Below are 10,519 nucleotides of genomic sequence, written 5' to 3'. Positions count from 1 at the left end.
AAACAGACAGTAAAAATTATTTTTTCTTTTTTTTTAATCTCAGTTACATCTAGTAAGTATGAGTACAGCGGAGACAATTGTTTAATTTCAATTTTTTTTTTTTTTTTTTTTTTTTTTACCCTTTTTGCAGTACAGCACCAGCGGTTGTACTTGTGCCACAGTTTGAGAAGAAAAAAGAAATGAGGAGGTGGAACATCTGGATTTCATTCAGTACGCTACAAAGTGGTAAGGAAAAAAAAATCCCCCAGAAATAGGTTTATTTTCCACATTAATTCCTGTCCACCAAAAACTGCGCCGTTATTTTCTCAAACAGTGAATCGCGGCTTATGACGTTTCCACACACCCCACACCGTCTCTCTACCGTGTGGGTGTGTGTTGGTGTGCGAGAGCGCAGTCTATTGTGTGTGTGCCTCCCAGAAGCTCCTCGGCCCCGTAGAGTTGTTGTTCCCAGCGAGCAGCAGGACAATCAGACGGACTGCTGGATTAGGAAGGACAAAAGAGAAAGTGTGATTTTTTTTTTTTTTTTTCGATTTGCCCTCTTCTCGGTCTCTGTCTGAGTTATGAGTCTGGATCGCATCAGTTCCCGTTTTTTTTAAGGAATCATCACGCTGTCGGCTGAACTTTGCTTCTGTGGTTCAACACAGACCGGTATGGATTTAGTTACCACAGACTAGACAAGACATGATGTCTAGTCGTCCACTAAAGTTTTGATTGACACCGTTGGTTCCCGACCCCAGAGCGGAGGAAAACAGCGCAGCGTTTTCAGTTTTTAGGTTGTTTTTTATTTATTTATTTTTTTTACTTTTTTTTTAAACACGTGTGGGGACATTTGGACGCAGTTTTTTCACCCCTGTTGCTCCATACTCTCTTTCTCATGGGGTAAGTTGTACGCTCTTCTAATACATATATATATATATGTTTATTGTGACAGCATGTGCTGGAGCACGCGAACAATAGGTTCCGCGCTTCCCGTAAGTATCCTACGTGATACATCGAATCGATTCTTGAGACTTTGCGCGTTTCACAGAAATGTTTCATGTTCAGAACCCCATCCTCTGTGTACTCTCCCCTGATTTGCAATGTTTCCGTGAGTCAAAACGCGCGCAATGATCAACCGAACATCTGAGTTTACGACGAACTCTGGAAATGTTCCAGTGACGAACTCATGACAGTGTGATCGCCCACAACAAGCGGCACCTCTGCACGCTTCAGCTCCAAACGCTGCTGTGGGTCCCACGTGACAGCTGTGCTTGTTAAACGTTCTGCTTTTTTAGTGAAAACACTTTGCAGTGATGAATGTCCACGCACAGGTCCATCCTATGCCCGCTGCATCATTTGCCGTGGAGTTGTTTAGGAGCCTCGCAGCTCCTTGGAGCCGTTGCGCAGCCTGCTGCGCCCCCTCCTCCCCGCCCTCCACTCTCTGACCCTACGCTCCGATGCTGTCCAGGCTTGTTCATCCGTCACTCTAAAGAGAGCATTGTACTGAAAGGATGTATTAATAAGACAAAAGCCCCCATTATCCCCGTGTATAGGAGTTAATCTCGTGGGGTTTGAGCTGCAGCTCAGAGACTCTTGCAAGGAATGACTTAACAGGGCACAGTTTGTCAGCAGAAATGGACGTTGCACAAGTTCTTTATGCACACATTTCATCATGTAAAGCTGCTCTTTCTGGTCAAGTTTAAGTCTTCCTTTAAAGATCGTTGTGCCGATGAAGGATGCATGGGTGTCAGGGCTCCAGAAGGCGTCCTGGGAGATTCTTCAAGTCACGGTGTGATAAGATGATAAGGCAGAGGAACTAGTGTTTATTGTCCTGATAAAAAGCCCACATCCTTCAACCTCTAGCCTGTGCTCGACCTGGTTCACACTGCACAGCGTGGAGCTCATTAACAAGCTCCCTGAATCTGCCTGGGCTTGTGAGTGCGCTGTCTAAACTCTCAGCTGCAGCAATGGGACAAAAAAACAAAAAAACAAAACAAGAAAAGCAGGCAGGGGTCCTGAAAAGCTTGTTTAATTCAAGCAAGCATCAGTGTGATAACATCAGGAATAAGGGGAGAAGAGGAAGCTCCTTCAGCAGAGTTTGGATAAGATTGTTGAAAGGGCTGTCAGCAGACTGAATGATGCTGCAGCTGGATGAGGGCTGCTGTCTTTGTTTCGGGCATGCATGACCACCTCTGGACCGTGATCGGCTGGAGACAGGGCAGGTGGACGCGGCCACATGCCCGTCGATATTGCATTCATGCGATCACATGGCTCACTGGGCCAGCAAAGCACCCGCCCAACCCACCGAACCTGACCGCTGTCGGGTTTTTCAACACTCGCCATGCACAGTCCGTGGACCCTCTCTGGAGGGTGCTGTGAAAGGCTTCAAGACTTTGACCACAACTTCTCACCTCATGGCAGCCTGCTGATGACGTGAAGCACTCAAACTGGGCTCTGCAGAGCTGGGTTATTGACTCACATCAGCAGGTCATCACCTCAGAGTTCAGGATCTACGTGCTGTTGGCCCAGCTCACTCTGCTCCATGGCTCTGTATTCCTCTAGAAGTTGACTGCTGAAATTTGAGCTCTCTCAGGGGGGGACTGCTAAGGGGTAGCGTGAGAAATTAAGACAAATAGATGAGTTGAATCAATAAATAGATGTATAAGTGCATGCACGGATAAATAAATTAATGGTATTTGAGTGGTGGGAACTTAGAATTGTGGGATTTTTTTTTTATTTTTTTTTATTGAACCAGTTCACAAGGGGGTTGAAGGCGGGAAGGATTTTGGGTGGGTGGTGTCCATCCCTGAAGGATGCTCACATTTCAGCCCGGGCCTGGGAGCGGTCCATTTATAGGAAGCAACGAGAAGCCTTTTCCTCTGGGAGCCTGACTTTTCTTTTGTTGTCTTCTGTCACCACTTTATAGTCGGCTCATATGAGCCTTGACTCCGAGAGACGACTGCATGGAGCCACGTGCCAGAGCTGACCTGTTTTTTAACCTGGTTGAATAAAACCAGTGTCGAGCCACAGCAAGAAGACTCTGCCTTTAGACAGAACAGAAACCACAGAAAACGCCAGCAGTCGATGCACATGTTCATAGCTAATTTGAGAGGTTTGTGCGGTGATATTAATAGGGGATTTGGACGGCCATTTGGGTTCTCTGTGTTAAGAGTTCTAACTGGTTCTCTTCAGAAGAAAAACACTTTCCTCGGGTGTGGCACAAAAAAAAACAACAAAAAATAAACGCCTTCTGTTCGCAAGTTACTGAAGTGCAAGTCACAACACACAGCTGACAGCATGTAGACTTCTGACTCACAGCAAGCAGCGAGGAGTGCCCCCAATCAGGGCTATAAATATGGCGGTCTTTGTTTTTTTTCTTTTTCCTCATTTCATAAACAGAACTGAAAGGAGGAGGTGCTCAGTCTTGCTTGGAGGTAGAATTACACAGATGAACACTCACTGGCCACATCTGTCTTTCCTTTTTAAAACAAACTTTCTTGGATGTAAAGGTTGAACTGATTATTACATAAACAGTTACATAAACTGATATTTGGTGGAGGGGGTGGGGGGAATGACCTTTGAAGGTATTATGAAGGTATTCTTTTTCCAGTAAAGGAGCTCGTTAGTGTAAAAGTGTCCTGTTACATTCCTTTCCCACTTAAAGTACTTGGATAAACCATAAGACCCCCCATGGCCAGGCACTGATGCTTGCAGCAGCATGCCAGGATTTCCTAACGCTTTCTTGCATGTGGATAACACTTCCCTCCTCCTCACATTTCAGACTTGGATCGAGCCTCGATCCCAAAAGAAAGCTGCCAGTTGGACGAAAGGACAGAAACGGGTTGATCTGAGTAGCAGTTCTCCTTGTGGGATGTTGCTCAAGAGTTAGATGCACACAAGAACATTATACCTCCAGCAGGGACAATGACAAGTAGACTCAAAAGCAGGGTTTCTGGTTTGTGATGTGGCTGTGGATGGGATTAGCAGCACTTTGCAACCACTGTTTGGGTTGTACTGTGATTTATGACTTAGATGGGAACAACTCATCTGCTCTGGCAGCAGGCTTAATCAGTGTGGTCATGTCGTGGTTTCTTGACTTTTATTTTTTTGTTGTTTTTTCGGACATTCTCGGAGTTCACTCTTAAGTGATGCTTTCCTGACCAGGTGCGCATTAAGATGATGTTGTTCTTTCCGACATCGTTGGTTCGCCGTTGGACGTCTTTGTTGTGCAGTCAGCTTGTTTGTACAGCTGCAAAACTCAACAGGATTACTCCAAAACCCCACCCTCCAGAGACTCTGAAATATGTTGGAAACAGTCTTCTCGGATGTTCAGACTTTCTCTACAGCTAGTCAGTCTGCTAAATCCATTTGTTTTATCTGGAACTTAAGATTTTGCGTTGTGTCTGGTCTTTAAATTTCGTAATAACTGACAGACCTCAAAATTGCGCTAAAGTAATGACGTGTTTTGGTTTTTTTCTTTTTGGTTATAGCTGTTATGAGTAAAGCCTTGGGTCTTTGGATGGAGATTTACCAACAGCCACCCACAAGGAGGGTCAAAACAGAGGCCAGACAGTTCTCTTAGAAAAGACAGCTTCAGTGGAAGTGCAGCCAGTTTGTGTAACTGACAATGGCTCAACCGCTTCCACTTTAGATGAGCCGTGTCAGGCAGTTTAGAGTAAGGGGATCGCCTTAAACTTCCTTGGAACTGCTCCACCATCGTTCCATCATATATATTAAGCAAGTTCAAGGTTGTGAGAGGCTCTGTGTAGAAATTAATCCGGGGCCCACCTTGAACCACCATTGACCTCCTGTTGTTATTGTCAATGCTTGATTTTTTTGTTTTTATTTTTATTTTTTGCATTTTTGCCTTCTTGCATTGCTGTATTTTCATTTTCCCTCAAAAGGGTCAAGCAGCCATAGGAGAAGAGGCTATGACTTATTTATAGATCTAAAGTTTGGATGAAATATTTGCTCAGCTCAGACACAAGCGGCAGGAATTATGATCTTGAGCTTTCAATTCTGGCTGTCAACAAAACTGTTAAACTATAGAGGTTTTCCTTCACATGTGAACTAGGGGTGTAATAGTATTTGCACAGAAGGTTTGCACCGCAGACCTTCTCTGCTCAGCCCACACGTGTAATGAACGGATCCAGCCTTGTTTTAAACCTACACAGATGCAGAACCTTTATGTGCGTGACTAAGGGGCACAGTTCAATTTTCCGTTGTGCAACTTTAAAAGCACACTCCACGCTATCAGTTAAGTGTGTTGTTTGGGAACATTAATGTTTCCCAAAGCTTTCGCCACTGTGACGATGGAGACAAAGAGATCAGCAGAACCAAAGCTCAATGTCAGCATTTTCTAACAGCGGTTATGTAGCTGGCTTCACACTGATTTTAATTATTCACTTGAAACCACCGAAGGTTTCAAGCAATCAGATCGCACTGAGAAATCAGCAAAAGCAGACATGCAGCTGTATGTCGGCATTCTGCTGAGAGGAGTCCAAGTTTGTAAATTGTGTTGTTCTTGCATAAAAACAACTCCAAAGGGATTTACATGTATTTTGAATATATAAAAAAAAATCCAAAACAACAGCATTAACCATTTTCAGTGATTTTATTAATTGACCAAATCAAGCAAAAAAAATTCCTTCCCCCTTTTTTAAATACTGAAATATATTGATAAAATCATATTGTTACAAAATGTAAATGTTCCTTATGCACTCTTGAGTAGAGTAAACAATTATATAGATATGTTTGCTTTTCTTTATTGAAACTACTGGAAACCACCCAAATTGTGATGTAAAACCAAAGTGCAGCTGTTTTGCTGACAAGAAGGAACTTAAGTTCCACATATTTTGTTTGTAAAAAAAACAGTCCTTTTCCTAGGCTATGAAAAATCCCTCAACAAGCCAAAAGTTAAATAACAAAATAATACTTGCAAAAACTTTATGCACTTGATTCTTATTTTTTGGGTATATTCCGTATAACTATTCTTTACAGAACCAGTTTTATTTTTTGTTTGTTAGGTAAATTAATTCCCTTCTTTAGGGAAAACAGAAAACAACCCCTAAAGTTCTGGGTAACAACTGTAGAGTGTGTGGACATTACAATGTTCCCTCTCCAGGCAACTGTGTTTTTCTTCCACTAAAACAGGATTTTGTTTAATGGATCTGTGTTTGCCAGAGGAGTCTAAAATGTGTTTCCTATAACAGCCAATGAAAAGGAAAGACTGAGGGCTCCATCAAGTAAGATTAATACTGTTGGCCCTGAGGAAAATGCATTCAGGGATACACTGTGCTTTCTTGTGCTAGCCTTTGTGGATTTTTGTAATTTTCCATCAGATTGCACTCCAATATTATTTATGATGTTTTTTTTTTGTTTGTTTTTTTTTTGTATTATTCCTGGGTTGTTTACAGCCCTGTTAATCAGTGCAAAATCAGTTTAATGAACAACCCTAAGGACTTGCAAAACACACTCTCTTCAATGTATGTTGTCATAGCTCGCAATGCAACAAATAATCAGGCCTCTCACAGCTTTCCCAACAAAACAAGAGAACTTGAGAAAGGGTGGAGCTCAAGGTCGATCTACAGAGTAGAAAATGAGCAAAGAGCCGAAACAAAAGACGCCCAGGGAACTTGAAAACCTTTCATTAGGAGAGATCCAAATATAAAGAGAACAACACTGAAAGGTGTGAGAGGTTCAGGGTGCGTGAAGCTCAGATCAAGCACGATTCATGCCGTTGAGCTTCATGTACATCTGACCTACTGTCTCTCTCTGCAACCGATCTGCCCGAAAAGGAACTGTGCAAAGTGGATGTGCACATCTGACACACTCGAGTCCCAACATTTAGAGTGTGGTTAACACTAGCCCCCTTTCAGGCACGCAACCCTAACTAACTCGCATCAGCACTTCTTATATGAGGTCTACCTATGTCCCAGACGCAAACAAAAATTCTGCGTAGCTAACTAACGCATGTGGTGAAAACCCCAGGACAGCTAAACACCTGAGATCACATCCTGTCTGTAAAGGAAATGCACAAGTGAACAACAGTATCACCTTTTTTCTGAACATGCACATTTGAGTTGGGTTGGAAAACATTGTTTCATGAAGCAAAGCTCCTAAACTGAGAACTGACGGCCCAGTGTGGGCTGTAATGAAGATTTCTATAAAACGGCTTCAAGAACAGGCCTCTTTCAAATGTGCGCTAAATAAATCTGTCTTAATGTGCATTTAATCACTTCTCTGTGGCCCCCATCCTTTGATCTCTGAGGCAAGTTTAAAATTTACGCAGCAAAGAGAGGGTGTTGGGCTAGAGATGATGTGGCTTTGGAAATCAGGGTTCAGAGTCAAGTAGAAATATGCAAATTAGAGCAATTTAAGAACCTGAATGATTTGGAGAGCAGCTTGAAGTTGACAGAAATGGTCTAAGGGTGACTGTACTAATTCCCCATCTGGGAAGAGTGAACAGACTAGAAAAGGAGAGGGGGTTATGGTTCCTGAGGCTACATGATGCCCTTCTTTACACAGCTCTTTGTTTTTACATCCTCTCGCTGTCACAAGTTGCAATAAATAAAGCATTGCCAATCAGGAGAGATAGCATTGCCCGTAGAGCAATAGAAAAAAAAAAATAAACAAGTAACTCTGAAAGTGAGAATTAAAAAAAAAAAAAAAGCAAAAAAAAATATATATAGATGATTTTACTTCAGACTGACAGATTGGATGCTTCACAAGGGCGGTTGTGCTCAAACTGTCAAGAGTTTGACGAGCGAAAGGGTAATCCCTAATTATATGATGAAACCCCACGTATTGGGGACACACACTGCCCCGATGTCTTATAGATTATATGCAGCGTTTGTGAAGCTTGAACGTACATGGGAGAGGACAAAGAGAGAGGAAGGCATGGCGTGTGTGGCTAAAATTAAACATTTGACACAAACAAAAGGTAAAATGCACAACAGGGAACAGTTTAATTTTGCACGAAAAGAGGAAGAGCTTCACTCTTGTCCGAAAAGCTCTGATGCAGCTATGATACTGATACAGTTTTGAATCTCATACTTCTCTATTTAAAAATAGGGATGTGTTTTAGGCCTGGACCTGTCTGATGAGGGACAGTCTCTTCTTTGTTGTGTGTGTGTGTTTGTGTGTGTCGTGAATTAGCTGCTCTTTGAATTGAGGTTCCTCTCTAAAGACAAGATGGTGAGATGTTGCAAGACCCCATCTCATATTTTACACCTTTGAACACACACGGCCTCCTTCTAGATTACTCTTCTCCTTCACTTTTGGCTTGTCTCTTGTGACCTTTAACAGAAAAAAATCTAATCTACTTCCTACCCTTTTATCCTCTTGCTTCTGTTGCATACATGCAGTGCACAGGAAATCACTGCTAAAATGTGTGAGACTCCCTGTCTCTGTCTTTCCAGATTTTGCTCTCTCGACTTCTGAAGTAGAGCGGTAAGCGCTGAGAAGGTGTCCAGATGAGTGGAGCAGAGGTCACACTCAGAGCTCTGCTGCTGACAAAAGCTGTCAACCCTTCTTTTGATGACATCTAGAGATACAAACATGTTGCGATAGCTTTGAGGACCTGAATGCATTTCTTCTGTGGGTAAGGTGACATTTACTCTGTACTCTAGTGAGAACTTCTGCTTGACTTTAATGCAACAACAGGGGCGCACGATGATCATTTCTGTTTTGCTACAGCTGCACTGCGGTGTAACACCAAAACAAAGAAGCGTGTAGATTCTGACTCTACTGTTTGCTTTTGCTTTTGCTGATTTTATTCCCCCCCAGCTATAGAGATGTGTGGCGCAGGTGTCATTCGAAGGGCCAGAATAAAGTTCAGTCGTGTCACGGCAGCCGCGACCCAAATCCACCTCCTCCCAACAGCAGTTGGAGGCAGGCTGGAAAAATGAATAAATTCTGGTGAACAATCAATAGTTTGGCTGTGCTTATGTGAAACAGTTATCGCACACAGATGGAGGCTTGGGGTCCAGTGATTGATAACACAGCAGAGAGTTGCTGCAGGCATCGTATGTGGCCACTGTGTTTTCTGGTGGCACATTATGACTCCATAGTTCAGCTCGATAAAAAACCAAAAGCCTGCCTCGGGGGGGTCATCTGAGTGCCACGCAGGGGTGGAGATGGGAACGCAAACATCATCATGACACAGTTTATGAATCATAAAGTGGGGGCAAAGACGCACGCATGTACCACTTAAGGAGCTTCTTTTGAAACGTTGTGGGAGTTGTGGTGAAACTTTGTGGTGGGAATAGTTGTGTTTCCTTCTCTTCTGTGTGTGTGTGTGTGTGTGTGTGTGAGGGAGAGAGAGAGAGAGAGAGAGAGAGAGACATGTCAACACTTGACTGGGGAAACTTTGTGACTACTGTACATGTTACATGGAATTTTCCTTTCGGGAGACTTTTTCTGCCTCATTTTTTGTGCCCTGATTTTTAAATATAAGTTTATAAGTTTGTACAAAACAAAACAAAAAAATTTACTGCCTTTCTCAGGTTGGCAGAATTTCTGTATTTATAGATGCCAGAATATTGTGATTTTGTTGTATCACTTTTCAAATTTATGAATTTACACACGTTAAGACTATGACGCTTCTTTAAAAAAAACAAACAAAAAAAAAAACGAGAAAGCCGTTTTTAAAATCTCCTGGGAGGTTAATTCGCAACATTTAACTTAAATTAAATTAAATCAAACCTGCTTTCTTATATGTCGTCATGGAAAAATTTACAGGAAATTCAACACAGCAGTAGAAAACGGCGTATTTCTTCTACTCTGCTTGGTGCTTAATTATTTGACGCATAAAAGAGCCTCGGTCATTTATTTAAGCAATTTTGGGTGCTTTCAAGCACCCAAACGAACCAGAGTTCATTTCCCCCAATTAATCCGGACCTTTTGTGCATTTGAGATCACAATTAAGCAAACTCTGGTGCGGACCAAACAACCGGACCAGCGGTTTGGTCTCGGTCCGGTCTCTGCATCATTCAGGAAAAGAGACTGGTTCTCTGTTTTAAAAGTGTTTTGGTGTAAAATGTGCATCTTGTGAAGGTCTTGGCTGAAGCTGGTGATACAGTGTCAGTATCCACAGTGAAATGAGTCCTTTAAGCTGAATGGCCACTCGGAGAGAAAGAGGCCGTTAGTCCAAAGGCGTCAGAAAAAGATTGGAGTTCATAAATTCACATAGGGTAAAAGATGTTTATCTTTGGGACGCGTCCTTTTGTGTTACAGCTTAAATTAAACTGTTTGGGTATAATGATCAGCAATACATTTGAAGTAAAAAGAGAGACATGTGTAATCCTGAGTACTTTCATCTCAACTGTAAAGTAAAGTAAGGTGGCAGCAATATTTTTGCATGGACACTTTTACAGAAAAAAACAACAACTGTTGAATCATTTTGGGGCTTTTAGCAAATGTGATCTAAAACACGGGGTGCCTTTAAATCTCAATTTAAAACCCACCTGTTTAGAGTTGCTTATGGCTAAATTAGGATTAGAGTGTGGGTTTTGATGTCTTCAATGTTTTTGATGTTTTT

General features: G+C 42.3%; 1 protein-coding gene across 3 annotated transcripts in view; it reads left to right on the top strand.

Annotated features, from left to right (window-relative positions):
- The first annotated feature begins 223 nt into the window (after positions 1 to 223).
- The window catches only part of s1pr2 (sphingosine-1-phosphate receptor 2), a 19,125-nt gene continuing 8,829 nt past the window's right edge, over positions 224 to 10,519 (top strand). Inside the window, exons 1-2 of one of the 3 annotated variants that reach the window (XM_007560381.2) lie at positions 224 to 879; positions 8,400 to 8,581. The gene's annotated coding sequence lies outside the window, so the exon portion shown is untranslated. Of the gene's footprint in view, positions 880 to 5,623; positions 8,582 to 10,519 lie in introns of those variants that run through there. The other 2 variants (XM_007560380.2, XM_007560379.2) reach the window with 2 other exon arrangements.

The sequence above is a fragment of the Poecilia formosa genome, unplaced genomic scaffold (assembly GCF_000485575.1).
Source record: "Poecilia formosa unplaced genomic scaffold, Poecilia_formosa-5.1.2 Scaffold115, whole genome shotgun sequence".
NCBI lineage: Eukaryota > Metazoa > Chordata > Actinopteri > Cyprinodontiformes > Poeciliidae > Poecilia > Poecilia formosa.
This window is presented reverse-complemented; position numbering and strand designations above follow the sequence as displayed.